The sequence below is a fragment of the Hakea prostrata genome, chromosome 5 (assembly GCF_041222555.1).
Source record: "Hakea prostrata isolate BN-2017 chromosome 5, UWA_Hpros_2, whole genome shotgun sequence".
NCBI lineage: Eukaryota > Viridiplantae > Streptophyta > Magnoliopsida > Proteales > Proteaceae > Hakea > Hakea prostrata.
Window position 1 is genome coordinate 49245098 of NC_142604.1, and position 26948 is coordinate 49272045.

The window sequence follows — 26948 nt, forward strand, 5'->3', positions numbered from 1 at the left end:
TTTACAAGTGGTGGGAGATGAATTTACAAGAACCATCCGATTAAGCCTTCTAGATGAGTTTAAAATGGAATCTAACTCTTGAACGATCAGATTATCTCTGGAAAGTAGCAGATCAAATTTGGACTGTTAGATCTCCTAATTCATGCAAGATTGGAGCGCACTTCATAGAATTATTTCAATAGCATCTTCCTTGATCATATTTTAAAGGGTAAATATCACTTACCTCTCCTCTTAGCTGGACAAATAGCACTTACACCCCCTCTTAAAGTAGTGAACTAAGAATTATTTGTAATCTTTTTGGATTGTTTTATTTATTTTTATGTCATTCTGAAAATATGTCATTGTTATTCATGTTTTTCAAATATACTGCTGAAATAATGGGATTTTACTTTCATATAAGAAGTGCATTATACTGAAAGGGCAAAATTAAGGTTATAGCTTATTTTTCTCCCACTTTGTTTACAGCAAGATTTTTCCTTTACTTATAATAAATTAATCAATAATGAAACCAGTAAAACATTATTAAAGTTTTTTAATTTTAGATACAAAAATAAGAAGCAGAAGATAAACAATAACTTTCTTATTATTTTTCAACTAGAACTGCCGTAAAGCTAATAACGGCACATACATTTAAGGCCTCTTTTGCTAGTGCTGGTTGGATACTCATGGCTGCCACTGCAACGGGCTGTAAGGCTGTAAGAGCCCATCTCTTGGGTATCGACTTGGGTCTACCAGTTCTAAAATCATCAAGTGGTCACTAAACAAGGAGCGTGTCTACAAGGTCACAAACCCATCAGACAACAATCAGGGTTGAAGATGAAGAACCAAAGTTGAGTGGATGATTATAGGATTTCTTCTACATTTCTGATGCCAGAGACTTTCAGAATCAAAAGAGGGGGAGGAAGTAGTTTTTTTTTTTTTTTTATCAAAAATCTAAGATCTCAAGCAGTTAAATTTACATGGGTCGATCATGGGCACGCTCGACCTAAAAATAAGATTCTCAATTTTTGCCAATGGAGGAGTAGTAGGATGGTTAGGAATCTGCTTATCAGTGGAGAGGTCATGGGATCAACTTCTACCGGCGGCATGTAATATCCCTATCCCTATATATAAAAAGCAACTTTGTACAAAAAAAAAAAAATAAGATTCTCAATTTTCAAATGGTAGATTTGAAATTTTCCTTATCACGTGGATAGAGGATCCGGCTGCTCTAAATTTGTTTTTTTTTTTTTTAATAAAGAAAATGAGACTTTATATTAATAAAAATAAATAGAATACATACAAGATTAGGTTCTACAACATATTGAGAGAGCTGAGTAGGCAAAGAGAGAGGATCTAACAAAATTTATTGATCCACCGTTGCCAATCCGACTAAATAATCTACGCACTTATTAGTCTCCCTAACTCCATGCACCAAAATACATCTTTAATACAAAGATTTCAAGTGAAGAATATCCTGAACAATGTGTAATATCCCCCAATGTGGGCGGTAAATACCCTAAAGTCTTAATTGTCATTTGGGAGTCTAAATGCATCAAAACCTTATTACAGCAATATTGTCGCACAAATTAAAAAACCACACCAAATTGCAAGCATTTCAGCATGAAAAACACTCACATTAGCACACCCACTAGAACAAGCAAAAATAACATCACATTTGCAATTCCGAGCCATAGCACCATATCCTCCAATATGTCCTTGGAGAGAACGATCACAGTTGATCAGGATCCAACCTCATGGCGGTGGTAGCCAATAATGGACAAAACTTTTGACCTAGGCAAAAGAAACCGAAATACCCCAACTAGAGAAGTAGGATCTGTCTCTGTGGGCAATCCTCCACCATTAGCTTGGGTCATTTTAGCCACTAAGTAAAATATGTCAAGGTCACTCCGAGAGCCCTACTAAAAGGTATGGTTATTCCTTTCCTGTTACAAAAAATAAATCATGATAACAAAGCTGAATCATGTCACATCATTCAAAGCTATCGATCCCTGAAATGTTCAATGATAAAATGCTCAATGCTCCATTGCCCTAAAATTCTTTTAACTGAACATTTCTAATCATGTACAGTCAAATTTGATGAATTAAATCTGGATCGTCCAATAAATTATTTAATTTTTCTCCCATTACTTTTGTTAGTTAGTTTAACCTTCCCGCAATTTAAACGGCATTAAGTTTAAAAAGATGGAAAAAAATAACCGGTAAAAGTGGAAACCTCCACTCAACTATCTCGGAGGTAGTTAGAGAGGGTTTTAAATCTACGAGTTCCATTGGGTTTTATCGATAACTGCTTTTCCATATCAGATGTGTTTTTTGCCTTCACTCGCATCTGATTTTCTCTATCTTAGATCGATTTACCTTTTTCTCCACATTCGCTGGCGTAGTTGGGTTTCAGTGAGGATCGTTCTGAACTGAAGTTGAAGCCCAATGGAGGTAAGAAAAACTTATCCAATAGACACTAGAAAATGATATTGGGCTTGCCCTGTTTCTTTGCTTTTGAAATCATTATTTATTGCATCATAGGTTTTATGGGGAATCAATTCAATTTGGATTTGATATTGATTTTTCTTCTTTGCCCATTTGATTTTTAGTAGAGGAATAAGAAAACAATTGAGTATTTCGCCAATAAAGAGAGTTTATAAGTCACAGAAGAGCAAGGTTCTTCAAGAAGTTAGCATTTTTTTTGTCCTCTCTCAATGCATTGCTGCACAATACTGTTGTTTTGAGTTCTCAATGGAGCGAAATACTTCCTAATTTATTTACTTTTCCCATTTTTCGGATTCTGCATCTAATAGACTCAGTAGGTGAAGCTCATGATGGAGTGGCTGATTACTTGATTGATAGCCATATGTTTGAATGTTTAGTTTTATTTCCAACTTGCAAGCCGTGACTTTTCTATTATTGCAGATAGAAGCTTATGTTTAGGGTGATCTCATTTATTATGGTTGTATCCTTGATGCCTCCCACGGCTGTAGAATTCAGAGATTTATTAGTGCAAACTGTAACTGTCTTTCTTGTTCGTAATGGATCTCCCCCCGTTCTATGCCAAATTTCAACTTGGCATCATCCTTTCAATTATCCCAGTTTCTTTGGTTTATCATACATGTGAGCAGATGTATTGAGAAAACCAAACCCACTTCAAGAGAAGATATCACAAGGATGATTTCCTACTAGAGGAAACCTTGAGAAACAACAGCAGCGAATAACTTCAAAATCCAAAAAGAGGGGGTGGGGGTTGTTGTGGACACCTTATGAAAATGGAACCTCTATCTTAAGAAAAGAGTACTTGAGAACCAGGTTGTGGACATCAATTAGTGCACACATTATTTAAGAAGGCTGAGGTACTAAGGATTCCTACAACAATTTAAATCTGTATTCTCAGCCAGATAACAAGTTTCTACAAATTAATGGTAATGGTTATATTATGGCACAGAAGCTATGGTGGATGCTTATGCATGCATCCTCTGTCGTCTTTGCATCCACTGTGTTCTTAGAAGCTGCCATAGGTAGCAAGTTTCTAAGTTTCTCAAGCAGCAGCATAATGAACAATAGCATGGTAATTACATGAACACAACTGGCAAGAAAAACCCATTTGCTCAACATTTCTGTGCTAAAAAAAGCATTGGGAATGAGGAAAAAAGAAAAAGGGAAGTGGTGAAAGAGATAATAGATATTCAAAGATGAGATTCTAGGTTCAGATAAAGTTTTTTATTACAGAAGAAAAACCTTCAAATAATGAATTATTTAGTAAGAAAATTTATCATTCGAGGAAACCATGGCTAGGACTTTTCTTCTTGAAATTTCCGTGGCTGAGCTGAAGTTTCCCCAAAGCTGCCAAAGTTGAATTGTGAACCAAGTTTCAACCTTGCTGTCAGATTGGCAGGAATGTTACCAAATTGACATATGATTCCAACATGCCCAAAAAATTTCTATTGTCAACAGGGTGGTGCATGGCATGGCTTGGGCCATGTAAAGACCTGGACAACGGGCAGTAGAAGTAAACATTATGTTACTTCCCAATTTTAAAGTATAATTAACAATTAGGACAATATCACATACATGAGGTTGAAAATCTTGCAGTGCAATTTCATGGTTGGGTGTCCTTTATTCTGCCGTGTTTCAAGTTGCCTCTTAGGCAGAATAAGAAAATTTTACATGTCAGTAAACCTACACGTCTATCTTGGCCTAATCACTGCAAATTTGGGGTTAGCATGAATATTAAATGAAGTTTGAGACAGCTTTACAAAATACAACGTGGTCCATGCTACCATCTTTTTATTTAGTTATTTTTGGCTGGAAAATGATCATGTCCCTGGAAGGGAGGAAAACAGGGAGAGCCATTTAGTTAATCTCAAATGAATGTTGCTAATTTGGAAATCCCAGTTCTAACCCTAAACAGAGGTCTGAATCAGTTCTGGCCAAAACCCCTTGAAAGTCTAATTCTTCTTACTTATATTCATCTAAATGTCTGTCTGGGAAGCTGTTTCTGTTTTGATTCAGTTTTGGGTTTTACCAACCAGTCTCTGATATCTATGCTGCAAGCTTCTGGGCCAGAAGCATCATATTTCCTATTTATGTATTCATTTAACTTTTGTTCACTACAACTGTTTCCTTTTGTCTTCTTTTTTTCTTTTTGGATAATTATTCATTGGCATTGCTTACCATGTTAAATGCAACTTTATTGTGTTTTCTTGCGGGGATTACTCTATGAAAGGGCTGAGGATTCTGTAAGAGTCTTATAAACCCATACTCAAAGAGGTTCTTGTGGGTGGAGAGCACCCCAAGAGGGCCAACTTGGTCTGGTGTGGATGACATAGTTCTTAGGGAGATTTATTCAAGAAGATTGTACTCAAAGGGACTTGAAGCTTATTTTGCTCCATAATTCTCAATATGGATAGACCAATTAAGTCAATTGAAAGGTGTGTTAATTCACTCCAGAAGTTTAGGTTGATGGCTTTCATCTTTTAGTGAAACATGTGGTGCAGGAAAGTGAAGTACACTGTTGCTATCGTTGTCACTGATCTGATAATTATCATAGACAGAATATATTTTATCTGTTAGCTACATTCTCATATTGACATGTCTTCTAATACCAAGAGAGATTTTGAAATGAATGGATTTGTCTATTGAATTTCTGATGATAACATTCAGTTTGTTTTCGTTTGGATATTTTCAGAAGCCAAAGTCGAATCTTCCAACGGACAAAATTTGAGGTTGACCAGGATCAATTGAACTGGCAGATGATCTCAGAAGGCTTGGTGAGCATTGGGGGTATATGTTAGATCTTGAAAACCTAATAGGAAATCTTGAAAATTTTCCTTCTTCCCTCCCAAAGCCTGAGGGTTGCCTTCTGCAGCCTCGCTGACAATACCTCTTTGGATTTAAAAAAGAGAGGATATTATTAGGAAGGTGACTTTTCTATAGCTTGTCAGTATTCCTCTTCACCCTAAGGATATCCATTCATAAAGAATGCTATTCAAACTCATTGAATCATATCGGGTCCTGTTAGGCTGTTACACAGAGTTCTGCGAGATGGAGTACTAATGATGATGTCCCAATTGTTGTTGAAACTGCTACATGCAAGGTTAGTTTCCTTTACCTTTTACCTTCGTACTCAGCCATGTTTCCTGGTATCTGGTTAAACATCATTGGAAACTTTTCTGATATATGCTTTTTATCTGTTATAGAATCAATCCATGATTGTTGAAACTGATCCATGTAAGGTCAGTTTCCTCTACCTTCTACTTTTCTACTCTAAAAAGTTTCAGCCATATTTCCTGGTATCTAGTTAAACGTGTGTTGGAAAATTTTCTGATTTATGCTTTGTATCTGTTTTGGAATCAACCCAAGCCCGAAGGCAGTGAGGCATTGCCTATGGGGATTATTTCCAGGACCACTAACTTGGATTTACATCCCTTAGCTGGTCCAACTAAGGGAAGGTTATGTTACAACACATACAGTAGTCTTAATTGGTGGTAGAATTAACCTCAAAGTCTCAAATTAAATTGTCACATACTGTTCATTGCAGGTCCAACTTTTTTTTCTTGAGATGTTTGAGTATGCAATGAATATGCTTGCAAATGTCAAACTGACCTTACCGTTTGCTTCATGATTCTTCTGAATCCATGAGAAGTTTTCTAGTTGTTTGCTTAGTTGGGTCCTTATGCAGTGTAGTAAAAACTTGTTATGGCCACCTATTTTAAATGCTCTAAGTGTTAACTAGTTGTTTATGTGAGGCCGTCTCTGATTCTTCTCTACTCTTCTCCCCAGGTCATTTAAGCCTACTGCTTATCATTATAGCACCTCTAATCTGTACCATATCGCTCCTCAAAGTTGTTTTAGTGACATACTTCGTACAAAATGACTTTTCTTCTGAACCTCAAAGTTCAAATTAAATTCTATTTTTCAGTTATTCACTTTGATCTTATGAATATAGAGAGTGATTGCTGCCTAATGCTTGGACTTCTACGTTGTTAAGTGGTTTTGTTTCTGTGAATTAAATTGATATTTTGAACATAGAAATGCTTGTTGTATCGACTTTATTATTGACCACACATGCCTTCATGTACAACTCAGCTTGGAAGTGAAACTTTTTTTTCTGAAACCAAAATAAGATACAGGTTTGGGAGGCAATCTCCTACCCATCACCCAATTGAGCCTGTATTTATATATAATCCATCCCAGATACAAGTGCCAAAATACCCATTTTAAAGCAGCAAGTATATAGAATACAACATAGAAGGCTAAATCACTTCTCTTTGCATGTTTTAAGAATCATTGTCATATAGTGCTCTTTTATCTTGATGAATAAGTTGAAGGTCCTATAAACATCAGTAATCTGCTTAATTTTCTTGTGTGGTAAGGAATCTGCTTAGTTGAATATGGTGTCTTTGTTGATTCTTAATCTCTTCATGAAAATTAGTAGATCAATAGGCTTAAAAAATTGAGAACAAGTACTTTTTGTTGTAACTAGAGCAAAGTACTTAAGAAGTATTAGTGTTGTGCATTGGGAAATGACCTTTATTGGATTTGGTCCTTCTATCCACAGGAGACTTCCATAGTCGGTAGTGGAAGATGGTGTGATGCAAACACTACATTTCCTCCATGTTTTGGGTAAAGCTCTTTCACACTAATATGTTCTTCACTTTGAAGTCCATTTATGTTAATAGTAATGCCTTCCATCCAAGGAAAGAATTTATTCCATTTGCAAAGAATTCAAAGAGGATATCTTGTTTCAGGTGGGTAGGGATGATGACTCCGGTGTTCTCGAGAGCATTCATTAAATGTGTAGGTTTCTCTTTATCTATCATGGCAGATGGTCTAGATTATATATTCTGAAAAAGAAGTGATAGATCCTTACCTGGATTCGCTTTTACCAAATAAATAAAGATGCAGTGGAAGAAAATCAAGATCCACATCCTCATTCTTCCATGAAATCGTCACCGGCAAATCATCCTAAATCTCGCAGAAAGAAAAGAAAAATCCACAACCCAAATACCATTGTGGATGGATGGTCAAAAAGCGAGATCGAACTAGGAAGAAGAAAATCTCCACGGATTTTCTTCGTGCATTTCTTAGATAGAAAGAGAGAGAGAGAGAGTTGTTTCCAAAAAATCCCATAACTCAATTGTGTGTTAAGTGGGTCAGTAGTTACCAAAATATATCCTCGTGTTTTGTAACCGCCTACTATGTAAATTTATGCAATTGTCCTTGGGCATATTCAAAATTCCCAACATCTCCCACTTGCATAAGGGCAAATATCGATCTCTCTGTCACAGTGTGTCCCAGACATACATGTATATACGAGATATACATATTTCGATTTATCTACTATGTATCCCAGATACATTGACCACTTGTGTCCCAAACACCAACATCTATAAGTCATACTGATAAATGGGTCGTGCGACCGGTGATATACCTGCAGTTGTAAGCCCCAAACGAGCATTCGCCTTTGTCGCTTTGGTAGCGAGCAGAGATGAGACGGATTGTGAATGACCTTATGTAGGTCGATTCAAAATCATGTTATTGCCTTGATTTTAGAATCAATATGAGATTCTATATGATGAAGAGAATCGACATGAATGTTCCCACTGTTCATGTTGCCTATAGAAGCCAGGTGTGAGTACTTTATGTGGTGCTGGGGTAGCGACAATAAAGAAACTCGGGTTAGGCGCAAGTGGTGCTACTAGACCAAGACATGAATGGTGTTGGGAGAGACATACGTTCTATTGTATGTAGAATACTCCACCATAGCACGTATATCATACTATGTGTGTTTAGCGACCATTGGAAATGAGAGGATGGATCCCTGCTCCTTTCAATGTGTGAGTCATGGACGTTATGGTCCATTAGTGTCCTTAGTGACTTTTGATGATGTCATGAAACGAGGAGTTGATGTGGCTACTTTTGGGTGTTACTTATGGTCATGATTGATTCATTCTAAAGGGGCATTACTGGGAAAGGAGTCAATCCTAAGTGAAGTGATGGTATGAGGCAAAAGGAAATGTTTGATTCAACTACACTGTAAGAGTGTTTGCTAGCGCCAGTTGTATTAGTTACAGTAGTGAACATTTTAAGGACAAAAATGTGATCTCTCAGAGGGATCAAGATACCTTTTGTCTGGTGAGTTTGAATAAACATAGGACATTGTGGTATACTAATGCTTATTTAAGGTGTTTCTTTGAGTGATGCAACCATTCTAGCCTTTTGAGAAGGTTTCTAGTTTGGGTCTCACGACTGCAGGTATATCATCGGTCGCACGACCCATTTACCAGTATGACTTGTGGATGTTGGTGTATGGGACACAAGTGGTCTATGTATATGGGATACATATTAGAGAGATCAAAATGTGTATATTTGGGATATACATGTGTGTTTGGAACACACTGTGATAGAGAGATCGATACTTGCCCTTGTTCAAGTGGGAGATGTTGGGAATTTTGAATATGCCCAAGGGCAATTGCGTAAATTCACATATTAGGCGGTTACAAAATATGATGATATATTTTGGTAACCGCTGACCCGACCTACTTAACACACAATTGAGTTAAGAGATTTTTTAGAAACGGCTCTCTCTCTCTCCACAAGAAACGTAGGAACGAAGGAAGAAGAGAAGAAAAATTCGTGGAGGTTTTCTTCTTCCTAGTTCGATCTCGTTCTTCAATCATCCATCCACAATGGTATTTGGATTGTGGATTTTTTTTTCTCTTCCTGCAAGTTTGAGGAGGATTTTCCGGCAACGACTTCGTGGAGGAACAAGGATGTGAATCTTAATCCAGGCAAGAATCCATCACTTCTTTTCTAGAATATATTATCTGGACTATCTCTCATATTAGATTTAAGAGAGAACCGACAATGTACATGGTATATGATCCAGGTGTGGCATCTTCTATATCATATATGCATATTTTTTATTTACTTCTTAGAACATAAATGGGCAATTGATTTTGGGAGTAGTTGGTCTGAGGTAGAGTGGGTAATCCTTGATAAACTTGGTAAAAACCTTTTATCAACCCGAGGGACAACAGCCATAGGGAACCTACTTTCCTTGCATTATGTGCTACCAAAGAAATTGGTGGTGATCTGAATTGATATTCATCGAGCTTGCTGCCTTTGAAACAACAGCATAACTCTATCAAATAACATGAAACCAATAAGAACAAGCAAAATATCTATAAAGTCTCTAATTGACGTGGTTAACTTGTATGGACAAGAAGTTTATCCTTACAGATGCTTTCACTAGGACATGGATCAACCCAAATGAGGCACCAAGATATGAGCACCTGCAAAGTTCCATTTTAATGGTCAAAAAGTGATTTTATGGATTGGAAGCCGCTTAATTGGTTCACCAAAGCTTGATGATGATTAAAAAGCATAGCTAGGATGGCTACCATATCAAAGCACTTGAACAATTAGTGATAAAACTGTACACTATTCATTCAGTACTAAAGGATCTAGTGAATCCAAGTTTGAGATCCCAATTGGTCATGTTGAGCTGGAAAATAGTCATTTCTGGCATTATTTTCCGTTGTAGAATTTGTCTTGGTCAAACTATTCCAGGCATCCTAGTCTCAGGTAGGCTTTTAAAGTTAGGCATTGATGTATTGTTCCAAGCTTTATGTGGCACATAATTGGAAACATCAGAATGTATATAACTACATACCAAAGGTGCCCATGCTAAACCATAGAACAGTCCCTGTAGAGTAAAAATAAGTCCTTGAAACTTTGCTGGCAATATTTGTAGCTTGAAACTTCAAATTTGGTTTATTTATATATTTATTTTCCTTTGGGGGGGGGGGGTGTTGTGCTGGACTATTAAATGAACTTTTGAGACAACTTACATAGGTTATTGACCCGAGTAATGCAATGTGTTGTGGAGAACATATAGCCCGAGGGCCCCCCGAGACGAGCGTACACCCCACTTAGGGTAGAGAAGTCTTCTTAAGGAGATTCTGAGAATCTCCTTCTAGAGTAAAGCACATACCCCCTCGGGACATGTGTCTTCTGCATGCTCAGGATCAACGGTGCTCTCTCATGAGAGGCACAGAAAACCCCCTCGGGAGGAAGCATATTAACCCCTTCAAGAAACATGTTCGTAATAAGTTTAAGAATCCCACTTGGACTAAGTCCAAGAGTGACGTTGAAGACGGCCAAGTCAAAAGAGTTAGTTACAGATAACTACTCAATAAGGCTGTTCCGAGAGTTGGGGAGATGAGTTATCGAATAACGGCTTTATCTGGTCCGCCAAAGAAGGAGCCGTAACTCCGAAGATATTTCACTCTCTCTTTAACTGACGATCCGAAACTCAAGGAAGCGCCGCCTCTAGGTATCTTCTATATAAACCCACATCCTATATGGAAAAAGGTACGAGATTCATATGATCATTTATTCATTACGTTCTTGAGAACTATCTTAAGAACTCTTATTGTTGCCTAGGCTGAGTTAGGCGTCGGAGGCGGTTCCCCGGCCAAAACTTGGCCGGACCGTTCTTGTTTTCTTTGTGAGTGCAGGCATCTCAGCTATTCCAACTTAGCTAAAGAGCTTTTAAGGTGGTCATCTCAGTATCCGGCCCTCGAAGAAGTTCTAGATGCAACAAATTGGCACCGTCTGTGGGAATTGTCACAAAAAGTCATGACGAGACGTACGTCTCATCAGGTGACAAGTTTCAATCAAGTTCTCACTCGAGCAAGAGAAAGGGAGATAGAAAACGGACGTGTTGAAGAACAAATTCTCCCTTCTCCAAATCAACAAATTCCTATTACAGAGAAGTTCGAGATGGGATTCCAGAGAATCCCCCATTAACCATTCCAACTCCGTTTGGAGAAGGAGGTTCGAATCAACCCCCGATTCCAGCGACAGTGGCCGATTTACAAAATATGCAAAGGGAAGTCCAACAACAAATGTTGGAACTCCAAGGAATTGTTCGAGACTTAGTCCATCAAGTCGGGGTACCATCCAGATCCCCTAAATTTGCAAGAAGGACGAAGGCGTGAAGCTATCCGGCAGACTAGGGATAAGCAACGTCCGATGAACGAAGTTCGAGAAAGGCGAAATCCTAGAGAACCCAGATGAATAGCCGAACGAGTTGGAGAAAGATCTCAAGGAATCCATATTGAAGAACCACTTCCCCGAGGAGATCGGACTAGGGGAAGTGTGTTCAATCGTTTGGCTGGGCTCAGGCAAACTCATGATTTACCAATGAGAGAATGCCGAAATGAAAGTGTTCGAGAACACGAAGGCGAAAGCCATGGAAGAGGTTATTCCAGATCTGATGACCCGAGAGGATCGGTTAGTCAGTTTGGATCTTCTCATGGACCAACTTCCCAATATTCTGATCTTGGAAGTGTTCGGTCTCCACAAGAACGTCAAGAGGCGCATGGTCTCGGGAGAAGGTTAGATGCCATGGAAAGAAGGCTTGATGATCGGGACCTTGACGACGACTATGACGTGGTTGACAGAGAACCTTTCTCAGAAGAAGTCATGAGAGCACCTCTTCCACCTAACTTTATAATGCCAACGTTCACTCCATATGAAGGTAAATCGAATCCTCGTGAACATATTAGTTATTTCAAATCTGTCATAGCTGTGATTGGCCGAGAGGATGAGTTATTATACCAAACCTTCTCGGCATCTCTCAAAGGCCCAGCAATAAAGTGGTTTTCTAGCCTACGGCCAAGATCCATCCGAAACTTCAGGGAACTTGGGAGAAAATTCATTGCCCGATTTCGAAGTTGCATCGGGAGTAAGAAGACAGCAGATAGCCTTTTTGCCATTAGGCAGAAACCGAATGAGTCTGTTCGAGACTATCTTCTAAGATTCGATAAAGTGGCTATCGAGGTAGAAGAATTGGATGATACGGTGGCATACAATGCGCTATGGAGTGGAATAACCCAAAGACGCTTGCTAGAGGTATTGCTTCTAGATAAGCCAAAGACTTATGGAGCTCTTCTTAAGAAATGCCAAAAGCAAGCAACAGTTGCAGAAGTTATCGAAGCCCGAGAAGAGTCCACAAGGGGGATGAAGGAAAAGAAGAATTATGGAGAAAAAGGTCAGAATTCAAACGCTCGGGCAAAAGATGAAAAAAAAGGAGGTTGGAAAGAAAGACTCGCCAATGAGAACTTTACACCTCTCAATACTAAGAGGTCAGAAATCCTATTACAAATCCGAGATAAGGATCTCTTGAAGTGGCCTGGCAAGCTAAGAGCCCGACCCGAAGACAGGAATATGACAAAGTATTGTCGCTTTCACAAGGACTACGGCCACCATATGGATGAGTGCAGAAATCTTAAGATTGAGATCGAGAAACTCATCCAAGGAGGGCATCTCGAAAAGTATCTCCAAAAGAAGCGGCAAGATCGAGAGAAGTCCCCACCTAGATCAACAAAAAGGCTCAGATCCAAAAGTCCCGAGAGGGCAGATAAAAATCCCTAGAAGAAACCCGACCATCGGGAATTCTCTCCCATCTACATTGTCTTAGGAAATCCAACCGAGGAATCCATTAAGAAGGCGAAGCAAAAAGCGCAGTTCGTGGGATCGATGCAGTTGCCAAGAAAATGAAGAAATGACTTATGTCCAGATCCAATAACCTTCACGGATGAAGATCTCGAGGGCGTAACTTCTCCTCATGACGATGCAATAATTATCAAAGTGAAACTTGCAAATCGGGAAGTTCACCGAGTTCTTGTGGACACGGGGTCTTCCGCCGACTTGCTATCTTATGAAGCATTTAAGAAGTTGAGATTTGAAGATGAGATGATGACCCCATGTGGGACTCGTCTATACAGATTCACCGAGTCGTCAGCCATATCCGAAGGAACCATCCAATTGGATCTGAGGATCGGGACACCTCCTCGGGATGCTGTCGTCCAGTCAACCTTCATGGTGGTGCGGGACCTCTCAGCTTACAATGTCTTACTCGGGAGGCCAACTCTTAACGCCTTAGGGGCTGTGGTTTCTCCAAGACATATGAAGTTGAAGTTTCCATCAATAGCAGGGGTCGGGGAGTGCTTTTCCGATCAGTGACTCTCAAGACAATGCTATGTGAGTTATCTCAAGAAAGTAAGAAGATCCGAGAGATCGGGCAATACAATGAGTATTGAAGTTCGAGATGACCATGATGAAGAAGCTATATAGAGAGCCGAACTTGTTGAGAAGTTTGAACGAATTCAACTTCATCCGGATTTTCCCGAGAGAGGGACCATGATCGGTTCAGAACAACCTACAGAATTCAAGGAAGAACTGACTGAGTTTCTCGAGAACAATCTTGATGTATTAGCATGGTCAGCCGAAGACATGCCAGGAATTGATCGAAGAATTGTAGAACACATCTTATGGATTAGGGAAGATGCAATTCCCATGATCCAAAAAAGAAGGAATTTTTCGCTCGAGAAACATGCTGCCATAGAATGCCCAACTTGGTTGGCAAATGTAGTAATGGTGAAGAAAGCTAACGGCAAATGGAGAATGTGTACGGATTACACAGACTTGAATAGCATGCCCAAAGGATTGCTACTCACTTCCTCGGATTAACGTGTTGATCGACGCCACAGCAGGATATGAAGTATTGAGCTTCGTGGACGCTTAATCAGGATATAATCAGATTGTGATGAATCCCAAGGATGAGAGGCACACGGCCTTTATGACGGATCGAGAAAGTTACTTCTATAATGTAATGCCTTTCAGGTTGAAGAACGCTGGGGCAACTTATCAAAGAATGGTAAATAAGGTCTTCAAAGACCAAATTGGAAGAAATATGGAAGTATACGTGGATGATATGCTCATTAAGAGTACTGTCCGAAGAAGTCATTTAGAAGATCTTAAAGAAGTCTTTGATATGTTGAGAACATATCAGATGAGGCTAAATCCAGAGAAATGTGCTTTCGGAATTTCTTCTGGGAAATTCCTTGGATTTATGGTATCCCAACGAGGAATCGAGGCCAACCTGAAAAAAATCAAAGCCTTGCTCGAGATGGAAGAGTTAGGGATATCCAATGCCTAACAGGAAGAGTAGCTGCCTTAAACAGATTCATTTCGAGATCGGGTGAAAAATGTTTGCCCTTCTTCAAGGCTCTTAAAGACCTCGGGAAGGCAAAGGACACCTTCTGGGACCGACAAATATCGAAAGCGTTTGAGAAGTTGAAGGAGAAGCTCGGGTCACCACCTCTCTTAGCCCGACCTTCAACGGGAGAGCAACTATTCATATACTTAGCCATTTCTCCAGCAGCAGTAAGCGCGGTGTTAGTAAAAGAAGAAGGTACTTCACAAAACCCTATTTATTTCATAAGTCATATTCTAGTGGATGCCGAGACGCGATATCCGGATGTGGACAAACAAGCTTTAGCCCTTGTAATCACATCTCGGAAACTCAGGCCATACTTCCAAGCACATCCAATTGCAGTCTTGACCAACTTCCCGTTGAAGAAGATACTACAGAAACCAAACTAAGCAGGAAGAATGGTAACATGGGCCATTGAGTTAAGCGAATACCAAATCGAGTACAGAACTCGTCCAGCTATAAAAGGGCAAGTATTGGCCGACTTCATTCTTGAGAATAGCATGTCCACTTCGAGAGAAGAAAACCAACCCAGTCGGGAGTTATGGACTTTGTATGTTGACGGCTCGAGTAACTCTTCTGGGAGTGGAGCAGGGCTAATGCTAATCAGCCCGGACGGATTCACAATTCATTACGCTTTAAGATTCAACTTCAGAGCATCCAACAATGAGGCTGAGTACGAAGCCCTTCTAGCAGGATTAAGACTTCCCCGAGCCCTAAGAGTCCGAGAATTGGAAGTCTGAAGCGACTCTCAGTTAATCGTAAATCAAGTTTGCGGCGTGTACGAGGCAAAAGAAACTAGAATGGCAAATTACTTAGCCAAAATTGATGAATGTCGCCATTATTTCGATCAGCTCGAAATAAAGCAAATTCCAAGAAAGGAAAATGAAGTAGCAGATGAGTTATCCAAGCTGGCTTTATCCAAGTACTCAACCTTAGGCTCAGCCGTATATATTGAACAGTTGGAAATTCCTAGTATTCAGGAGGCCGAGGCGATGGATGTTGAAGAAGAGCCTAGTTGGATGAATCCAATCATAGCATATTTGAAGAATGATATCCTTCCAAAAGATATCAAGGAGGCTAAGGCAATTAAAAACCAAGCCGTGAAGTTCACCATCATAGAGGATCAACTTTACAAAAGATCAGTCACACAGCCTCTCCTAAAGTGTGTTGGTCCTTCTCAAGCTCAATATGCCTTAGCCGAAGTACACGAAGGAATATGTGGAGCGCATATGGGAGGTCGGGCTTTGGCCCACAAAATAATACGCCAAGGACTTTATTGGTTGACTATTCAGAAAGATGCCGTAGATTATGTCAAAAAATGCAAGCAATGTCAACTTCATGCATCTGTTCCGAGAACTCCGGTTGTCTCTCTTACATCTGTCTCCAGTCCAATCCCTTTCGCCATGTGGGGAATGGATCTGGTGGGAAAGCTTCCTAATGCCACCAACAATAGAGAATATTTGGTCATGGACCTCGTGGCAATTGATTATTTCACTAAGTGGGTGGAAGTCGAACCTCTCTCAACCATTACTGAGAAACAAATGCAGAAGTTCTTTCAAGAAATGATCATCTACAGATTTGGAATTCCAAAGATCCTTGTGACTAACAATGGAAGGCAATTTGTCGGAGCCGACTTCAAGCATTTTTGTGAAAGATATCACATCTAGCATAGAATGTCGTCTATGGCGTATCCATAGAGCAATGGCCAAGTTGAAATAACCAATCAAACACTTTTGGATGGAATAAAGAAGCTTCTGGAGACAAGTCGGGCCAAGTGGGTAGAAGAACTACCGAGCGTCCTTTGGTCATATCGCACCATAGCCAGAACTCCTACAGGAGAAACTCCTTTTCGGCTAGCCTACGGCACAGAAGCACTTGTCCCGGTAGAGGTATTAGCAGAGTCAAAGAGATACACAGACTTCAATAAAGAATCAAACGAAGAAGGTTTGAAGAGCAATCTTGATCTGATAGACGAAGTGATAAGCATGTCAGAATACCGAAATCAAAGATATCGAAACCGAGTAGCTGGATACTTCAATGCTCGGGTAAAAAATAGAAGACATCGTGCGGGTGACTTAGTGCTCCGCAAAGTAGCGGCATCAGACCCAAGAAACCAAGACAAGCTCTCACCAATATGGGAAGGGCCATATCTCGTAGAGCAAGAGACAAAACCAGGGACTTACAAGCTATAAAACTTAGCCACAGGTGAGACAATAGACCGAACTTGGAATTCCATGAATCTTCGGAAATTCTATCAGTAGAATTAGTCAAGATGTGTAGCACTTGCAAGCAAGTCGAAAGACCATTTGATTTTCAATAAAATCTACGCTTACATTCTTTATATCCTTTTTCTTAAAAAGAAAGTTACAGCGAAGAATACACAAGTATTTCTTCAAATCAATAAGAACCCAAGAGAGTTCTTGACTTATGACAAGTTCAAGAACCCGAGAGCGTTCTTAAAATCAAGAAGTGCCCGAGAGAGTTCTTAACTTATAACAAGTTTAAAAACCCAGGAGCGCCCTTCAAAGCAAAAAAGAACCCAAGAGAGTTCTTGACAATATTCAAGAACCCGAGAGCGTTTTTAAGATCAAGAAGTGCCCAAGAGAGTTCTTAACTAATAACAAGTTTAAGAACCCAGGAGCGCCCTTCAAAGCAAAAAAGAACCCAAGAGCGTTCTTGACAAGTTCAAGAACCCGAGAGCGTTCTTAAGATTTAGAAAAGCCCAAGAGAGTTCTTAACTTATAACAAGTTTAAGAACCAGGAGCGCCCTTCGAAGCAAAAAAAAACCCAAGAGAGTTCTTGACAAGTTCAAGAACCTGAGAGTGTTCTTAAGATTTAGAAGAGCCCGAGAGAGTTCTTAACTTATAACAAGTTTAAGAACCCAGGAGCGCCCTTCGAAGAAAAAAAGAACCCTAAAGAGTTCTTGACAAGATTCAAGAACCCAAGAGTGTTCTTAAGATTTAGAAGAGTCCGAGAGATTTCTTAACTTATAACAAGTTTAAGGACCCAGGAGCACCCTTCAAAGAAACCTAAGAAAGGACTCCACAAAGGGTAGAGATCTCTCAGAGGCGTCACACTCGGGTAGCCATTCGGGAGAATCTCTCAACCTCTTATGAAGCCCAAGGAAGGCTTTCATAAGATATGATCTCTCAGAGGCGTCACACTCGGGAAGTCACTCGGGTAGCCATTCGGGAGAATCTCTAAACCTCTTATGAAAGCCCAAGGAAGGCTCTCATAAGATAAGATCTTTCAGAGGCGTCACACTCAGGTACTCACTCGGGTAGCCATTCAGGAGAATCTCTCAACCTCTTCATGAAGCCCAAGGAAGGCTTTCATAAGATGAACTCCCTCAAAAGCTTTACACTTGGGAAGCCACTCGGGTGGACATTCGGGAAAAATACACGAGCTTCTATGAAGCCCTTGGAAGGTTCACATAAGAGAAATTTCACTCAGAAGTGTTACACTCGGGACAGATAATGGGAGAACACTCTGGAGAAATCTCACAGTCTGAAATAAGAATATCAAGGGTTTCAAAGTATCAACAATCTCTAAGGCATTCCGCTAGGGGAGTGACTTGAGAAGATAATCGGGAGATATAAAAGCTTAATGCCTCAGTGATACGCAGATGATTACAAGCTAATCTTCTACAAAATATTACAGAAACAAAACAAGTTCAAAATATTTGGCCGCAAGAACCGATATTACAAAAAGAAACTTCAAAGAGGAAGTGATGGCAAGCAAAAGTGTAAAAATGAATTTGAACCTCTATTTATAGTGAGGAGGAGGAAATGAAAAGACACATTTAACGATTAGAAATCAAGCAAAGCGACGGTTTAGATCAGGTATAGGAAAGGTCACGATCCAACGACCGATGATGAACAAACACAACGGTTGAGATTGAGAGGGCTCAAGATTTCAATCGCACGACCCACGATCGGGTATCTCAACGGCTGAGATTACACAACCGTTGGCATATCAGAAGTGGCAATAAAGGCGAATTAATGCAATGGTTGGGAGTTAAAAACCACAGCTTTTAACGAGACTTTAGAGAAATGATGACTATCATTCAAGACGACACATTGGGATTTCCTCAAGAGAGAAAACCTTCAAAGAGGTGTGAGAAAAGCATTCCATACACTCGGGAGACCGATCACACGGAATGGGGGCTCTGTTGTGGAGAAAATATAGCCCGAGGGTTCCCCCTCGGGAGGAGCGTACACCCCCACTCGGGGTAGGGAAGTCCTCTTAGGAGGATTCTGAGAAATCCCTTCTGGAGTAAAACACATACCCCCTCGGGACATGTGTCTTCTGCATGCTCGGGAGGAACGGTGCTCTCTCATGAGAGGCACAGAAAACCCCCTTGGGAGAGAGCTTATTGACCCCCTCGGGAGGAAGCTTATGTTCGGAATAAGCTTAAGAATCTCACTTGGACTAAGTCCAAGAGTGACGTTGAATGCAGCCAAGTCAAAAGAGTTAGTTACAAATAACTACCCAATAAGGTTGTTCCGAGAATTGGGGAGATGAGTTATCGGATAACGGCTCTATCTAGTCCGCCAAAGAAGGAGCCGTAACTCCGAAGATATTTCATTCACTCTTCAACTGACGATCCGAAACTTAAGGAAGTGCCGCCTCCAGGTATCTTCTATATAAACCCACATCCTACATGGAGAAAGGTACGAGATTCATCTGATCATTTATTCATTACGTTCTTGAGAACTCTCTCAAGAACTCTTATTGTTGCCTAGGCTAACTTGGGCATCGAAGGTGGTTCCCTGGCCAAAACTTGGCATTTGTTGCTTCTAGAACTTCTTCGAGGGCCGAATACTTAGATGACCACCTTAAGAGCTCCCCAGCCAAGTAGGAATAGCTGAGATGCTTGCACTTACAAAGAAAACAAGAACGGTCCGGCCAAGTTTTGGCCTGGGAACCGCCTCCGACGCCCAAGTGAGCCTAGGCAACAATAAGAGTTCTTGAGAGAGTTCTCAAGAATGTAATGAATAAATGATCAGATGAATCTCGTACCTTTCTCCATGTAGGATGTGGGTTTATATAGAAGATACCTGGAGTGGCGCTTCCTTGAGTTTCGGATCGTTAGTTGAAGAGTGAGTGAAATATCTTTGGAGTTACTGCTCCTTCTTTGGCGAACCAGATAGAGTCGTTATTCGATAACTCATCTCCCCAATTCTCAGAACAGCCTTATTTGGTAGTTATCTGTAACTAACTCTTTTGACTTGGCCGCCTTCAACGTCACTCTTGGACTTAGTCCAAGTGGGATTCTTAAGCTTATTCCGAACATGCTTCTTGAAGGGGTCAATAAGCTTCCTCCCGAGAGGGTCAATAAGCTCCCTCCCGAGGGGGTTTTCTGTGCCTCTCATGAGAGAGTACCATTCCTCCCGAGCATGCAGAAGACACATGTCCCAAGGGGGTATGTGTTTTACTCCAGAAGGGATTTCTCAGAATCCTCCTAAGAGGACTTCCCTACCCCGAGTGGGGGTGTACGCTCCTCCCGAGGGGGGACCCTCGGGCTATATGTTCTCCACAACACAATGCATAGTATAACTTTCTCTTCTACCAATGGATTGATAAGTGGAAGCACCAAAACCTGGAGCCCCAACCTCAAGTTTTCAGAACTATAATACCGAGAAACAAACACATTAAAACTAACACAATACAGATTATTTATGTAACAATTAAATAGGATAGAGGAGGGGGTTGAAGAAGCAAAGGGGGAAAATGGGACATCTAGTACAAATAATTAGACCCAAGAAGTTAAATTAAAAAGCTGAACAATCTAAAGCATCTCTTTGGCAACATAGTTAAGAACTTTGTGGCTCGGTTTGCTTTCAGGTCCACTAGATAGCTTCTTGTGGAGTACAATTTTACAGTGTTATAATGTAGGTTTCCTATGGGGACAATATAAGTGGTTCTCTATTTCCTAGTACTGTCATTCTTTTCTTTTTCTCCTTTGCATTCCTCAAGACTTAGAAAGATTTCATGTTCTTAACTTTACAACTTACTTTTTCCTTTCACAGATTGCAAAAACTTTTATGAAATTAATTCTTCTTATTAGCTGAAAATTAACCTGCACTCACAACAGAGTCTAGAGGCAATATATCTAAATTAACTTCAAACTTTGAGACTCTTCCAAAACAGAGGATTGCAAGACATAAATAAAAGACATGACCTGGGTGGGGGATCCCAAACTTAAATACACATCCTTGATTAGGGTAGTTTTTGTGTTGAGTTTACCCTTAAAGCATTTGTATAGAACTCTAGCATATGAAATGAATTTGACTACTAGATTATGTTTTCTGTTGCAATATAAAACACAAAGAGACATTAGTCCCTTCCTTTAGGTCTACCAATCAACATAGCTGAATACATCAACATAACCATCCACACAGAGAACGTAACAACATAAGAACTATTCTTTCTTTCATCTATTCATTCATCAATTCACTCATTCAAATAGGAAACATTACAATGACACAACTCTAATCAGTTCATTAGATCCAAAACTCAATACGTTAACTCAAATAAACTGGAATACTCCTACCTCCCTACACCTTACATGGCTTGTCCATTCAAAAAGACAATTTTAAAATAAAAAACCATGATGAAAAAAAAAATTAAAAGGCAAAATCCTTAATCTTTCTCTATCTTCACTTTCTGCAGCCTAGTACCATCGTCAACCTTCACATTTGTAGTTGTTCCCTATCCTCAACTTTAACAGTATCGATATCCGCATTTCCTTCTGCATTGTTGCCATCGGCGAGGATGTCAGGATTGATTTGGGAACTTATTTCATCGACTATAAAATCATCATTATTATCAATGATGATGGCCTTCTCCCTTGATATTCCATCGCCATCTTCAAAAACGTTAGTGGGATTCTGAGAAGATCTGAAACTCGAACCATCTACGTTTAGCTATTAAGGACTGGTGGTAACAAACTTCTTTGCCTGCTTGATTGGATTCAAGGTTTTTCTTAGACATGGCAACTTTTTTAGCTGCAAAGTGAAATAGAAATGTTATTCAAACTCAGAATAGGAAACTAAGGGGTTGTATGGTAACCATGCCAAAATTCTCACTTCACCACGAATCCACTTTTTAGCTGTGAAGGGGCAAATTTGGAGAATCGGCCAAATCTTGTATGGTGGACACGAGAGGGCACGTTCTCCGGCCCAACTGGCATAGAATCTTGTATGTTATATACTACTCGGCCAAAAGGGCACATTTTTTAATAAAATATTTAAAAGATAAATATAAAATAATTTAAAATACGAAATATCGGTTCAATTCATACACAAGTGCTCACATAAAACGGGGGTTAGATCCAATTTATCACTTTTTTAAATCCTAGTTCATCATTGAATCAAAGAACCGGTGGATTGAACCACCATCCGAAACATGTTCATGTTCCAAGTGTCACCAAGAGCAGAGATCCACAAAGAACATGGAAAATTTTAATTAATTCTAGCAACATCAACAATTAAGTTAATCAAAGAACATGGAAAAATTCTTCAGCACCAAATAGAGAGGGCCTCAGAGGAGATGGCGTCAAACCATTTGCAAGTCATGTCCAAGCAAACAATGCGCAGTTGTTAAGCCCTAGTTGATAAATAATGATGGTCAGACCATGGCATCAATAAGCAGAATTTATTAAACCGAAAGATTCGAGGTACTGGCAACATAGTGGTACATCATCCAAGGGTTGCAAGTAATCGAAGAAAAGCGGAAAATTAACAAAGAAAAACAGAAGATGACAATGAGCAACAGCATCACCCAAGAGTAACAGAAAGTATCGGCAATATTCTAGACAAGGAATATGTAATCAAGTATAATGCCGCAATAGGGAAACAGAATTATCTCTCTAGTCCAACAAAAACACGCAAATGTAAACCAAATAAAAGAGACAACAAACAAACACGGGGATCCAAGAAGGGAATCAAAACCTTTATCGATGGAACTTAATATTTTTGGTAGTTTCTGCAACTTCTGAATTTTAAAAATACAAAGGAATAGATTCTAACGGGGAGGTTAATATAAGGGAAGAAAGGAATCGTGAATAGGATGACACGAGGAACCCGGAAAGCCACGGGCCATTGCGAACAAGTGGCTTTTCGATTCAAGAATCGTCGATTTGACCAACTGAACCCCAACCTCTCAACCCCAACCCCACAAAAAAAACAACTAGGGAACCGGGCCGGGAAAAAGCAGAAAACCAGACCCCAGAGAGCACAAGGGCAAGAACGCAAAAAAGAAGAAAAAGGAACCAAAAAAGGAAGAAGCCCAACACGGACAAAAAAAACAAGGGACAAGAACCCCCCAAACCGAAGGGGGCAGGAGACAAAGAAACCCAAAGAAACAGACAAGAGCCAAAAAGAGGGGACAGGGGGAAAGAGACACACAAGGAACCAGAAACGAGCAGACAAAAAAGGAGAAGGGAAAAGGGGACCGCCACAAGGACAAGGCCAAGGAAGCAGCCCACAGCAAGAAGGCACCAAAGAGATCAGGGACCGAGCAACACAAGGGCAATACCAACTAATGTATGAACAAGAAAATACGATGAATAAAAAACCAGTGGAGAGCAAAGAGGCAAGAAAGAGGGGAAGACAACGGCAACAAACCAAAAAAGGGACCACCCGGAAAAACCCAACAGTGGAGAACAAAGCAAGCGAGAAAAGGAAAAAGCAGAACACACAAGCCAAACAAAAAAGACAGAGCACGAAGCAGAGGAGAGAAAAGAGGAGAAGAAGAAGAAGCACCCCGGAGGAGAAAGAACGGAAGAGGAAAAGGAAACCAGAGAAGGACAAAAACCCAAAACACCGGAGGAGAAAGAGCGGACCCCAAGAACGGGGGAGGGGGGGGAAAGGACCGAGGACACAAGGAAAACAAGGAAGAAGAGGAAGGAAACACGCCGAAGAAGAAAAAGCAAAAAAACAAAGAAAAAGAAGAAAAGAAGAGGAAGGAAAAGGGAAACAAGGAAGGAGAGGAGGAAGGGAGAAGACACAAGGGAAGCACAAAGGGAGGAAGGCAAAAACAAACACACAACCCAAACAAGCACAAGATAAAGAAGAAAAACAAGGCACAGAGAGAGAAGCACAAAAACAGAAAAAGAAAGAAGCACAAAGAAGAGACCAACGCAGGACAACAAAAAACAAGAAAAAAAGAGGGAAGGAAAAACAACGCCCACAAAGAAACAAAAAAGAGAAACCCGGAAAGAGACAGAGAAAAAAAAAAAACAAAAAGGAAAAAGACAAAGCAGGAGAGAAGAGGCACCACCACAACACAAAAACAAAAAAAACAACAAAGAACAAAGGAAGAGCAGAGAAAAAGACAACAGAGAAAAGAAGCCAAACCCAGGGAGAAAGAAAAAGAAGCAAGAGCAACAGAAAAGAAGAACAAGAAGAAAACAGAACAAGCAAGGAAAAACGAGAACAGAAAAAAGAGAACACAGAAAGAGGGGAGAGGGGAGAAAACCAAAAAGAACCACAGCAACACGGAAGAGGGGGGAAAAAGAAAAAGCGAGACGGAAGAGGAGAGAAAGGAAGGACGGGGGACGGGGGAAGGGCACAGGGGAGAGAGGGGCGCAAAAAGAGGAGCACCCAAAGAGAGAGAGAGAGGAAAAGGGGACAAAGACGAGAGGGAGCGAGAGAGAGACGAAAGAGACAAAGAGAAAAGACGAAGAAGAAGAGGAAGGAAAAGGGGAAAAAACAAGGAAGGAGAGGAGGAACGGGGAAGACACTAAGTTGGCGATCTAAAATCGAGGATAAACGGAGAGTTCGATAAAGGAAAAAACAAAGGGAGGGCAACGAGGGGGGAAAGGGAGGGAACGGGAGAAAAACAAAGAAGAAAAAAGAGAGAGCAAAGAAAGGAGAAACAAAGCCAAAAGCGGAGGAGGGAGGAGACAGAGAGAGAGAGAGAGAGCAGAGGAGAGAGGAGAGAAGAGAGAAGAAGAGACGAGAGGGAAAGGGGGGAGAGAGAGGAGAGAAAAGAGGAGAGAGAGAGAGAGAGAGAACGAGGGAGAGAGGACAGAGACAAGAGAGAGAGAGAGGGAAGGGAAAAGGAGAGAGAGAGGAAAAGAGGAGAGACAGAGGAGAGGAGGGGAGGAGGAGGGGGAAAAAAGAGAAAGAAAGAAGGGAGAAGAAAAAGGTACCGGGAAGGAGAAAGGGGTGGTTCCATTTTGGAATTCTATGCAAACACTTTAAGGGAAAACTCGATAAGAAAACTACCTTGATCAGAGATGTGTATATAAGTTTGGGACCCACCCCTTCTCCAGGTTTTTCTTTTATTGATGTCCTGTAATCCTTTTTTTTGGGAAAATCTGAAAGGCTGAAGTTAATTTAGATATATCGCCTCTAGACTCTGTTGCCAGTATTTGTTAATTTTCAGATAATAAAATGAATAACTTTCTTGAAAATTTTTGCAAACTGTGAAAGAAAAACACAAGTTGTAAAGTTAAGAATAGGAAATCTCTTTAACTCTTGAGGAAGGGGGGAGGGGGAAGAAAAGAATGACAGAACTAGGAAATAGAGAGTTGCTTATACTGTCCTTATAGGAAAACCCTCATTATAGCATTGTGCGATTGTACTCCATAAGATGCTAGCTTGCTCTTCAGGTTGTAAACTACAAAGAGTGGACCTAGATGCAAACCCAACAACTGGGGGTACTGAAGTTCATAACTGTGTTGCCAAATAGATGCTTTAGATTGTTCAGCTTTTTAATTTAACTTCTTAGGTCCAATATTTTGTACTAAAAATCCCATTTTCCCCCTTAACTATGAAATCAGTGTATGGGGTTCTTCTTCGATTGAAGGAAGAAGAGATGCAAAGCAAACCCTTGTCATCCGAGACACAAAGCTGCCCACATGTAGAGAAAGGCGTATGGGATGAAATTTGGAAGACTGTGCCCCCCTACCCCAACCCACCCCCAAAAAAAAAAAAAAAAAAAAAAAAAAGAAGAAGAAGAAGAAAAGAAATAGCTGACGTGGAGGGCGGTGGCTAGAGAATTGGCATCTGTGGAGCTGGTTAAGAGATGGGGTAAAAATGAGGAGACTAGTGAATCATATTTTCCTTACCTACTTGTTTGCCCGTATGGTTTGGTTTACATCTCCACTTTCCTATGTGGTTCCTCCAGGAAAGTTCGTCGATGGATCTCAACTAAAATTATTACAGGATAAGCAGACAGTTGCCGGTGTGGTGGCATTTATAATGTGGCAAATCTGGGCCACCAGGAATGAGCTAATCTTTAGAGGGAACTGGTGATCACTAGTGGAGGTGGTCCAAAGAGCTATGAGTGAGTACAATCAATTCCAGGTGGTGAATTTCAAAACACCAAGGACAAGCAATAGTATATGCATTTGTGAACAAACGCCTAGTTGGTCTTTGCCGGAGGAGGGATGGATGAAGGCCAATTTCGAAGCATCATAGAAGAAGGCAAGTATGTGTGGATTGGCCTTTATGATCAGAAATACAAGGGGGGAGTATAAATTGGCAGTGTCCAAACCAGCCCAGGCCCATTCGGTGATCGAAGTGGAGGTTTTAGCATTGAGGGATGGTATGTTGTGGGCACTGGGCCTTTGTAGAATGTTATATCGAGTAGTACTGGAGACTGATTGTCAGGAGCTGGTTGATGCGATCTCTGCAAGCCCTCAAGGACCATTGGAGCTGCTTCTAATCTTGGATGATATTCGTCACCTTAGGCCATGTTTTTGGATTGCAGGATCCAACATATTTTAAGGGAGAGCATAAATAGAATACTGTAGATGAGAAAAAGCTAGAAGTTAAGAGTTTTGGATATCAATCCTGGAAACAAAAAACTTTAAGAGTAATGAAACAAAGGCATAGTATATGAGGTTTACATCATGCACATCGAGGAAAGAAACATGCAATATAGTGACTAAATTAAAAGTCTAGGATTAACTACAGATTAGCCTAAAAAAGGGTAAAATAGAGGAGGGTTTACTTATAAAAATGAAGTGGAATGGATGAAGTGCATAGGTGCATCAAATGTGCTATGCCATGTTTTTTGGTTAAAGGTCATTTAATTGAAAACCTCATGGACAAAACATATGGAGGAGAGAAAGAGCGCATTTACAATAAACTCAAGGGGAAAGGATGTCCAAGTCCTAGAGAATTGGAGCTTTGCACCCCCACGCGCGAAAAAGTCAGCTTCATACAAATTTTGGTGATGTGTTACAAAATGAAAGGAAATCAAAGAGAAGAACTAACTAAGCTTTAATTGTAGAAGATAGAAGCAATCCAACGGGAGGGAAGGTTGTTCAATGTGGCTTCTAACAAGAAGCGGTCATTGAAGACTACCATAGAATGTATAAACAACACTTGGACTAAGAGAAGCTCATCTAGGAGCGAAGTCAGAGTAGTCATGG

The 26948-nt window shown here is 40.3% G+C and overlaps 1 long non-coding RNA gene across 4 annotated transcripts in view; it reads left to right on the forward strand.

Annotated features, from left to right (window-relative positions):
* Window positions 1–2213: 2213 nt before the first annotated feature.
* Window positions 2214–26948, forward strand: part of LOC149016325 (uncharacterized) — a 29098-nt gene continuing 4363 nt past the window's right edge. For 2 of the 4 annotated variants that reach the window (XR_016173722.1, XR_016173723.1), the window contains exons 1-4: window positions 2214–2433; window positions 5177–5584; window positions 5688–5723; window positions 7049–7113. This is a non-coding gene — a long non-coding RNA (uncharacterized LOC149016325). The remainder of the gene's footprint in view (window positions 2434–5176; window positions 5585–5687; window positions 5724–7048; window positions 7114–26948) is intronic. The other 2 variants (XR_016173724.1, XR_016173725.1) reach the window with 1 other exon arrangement.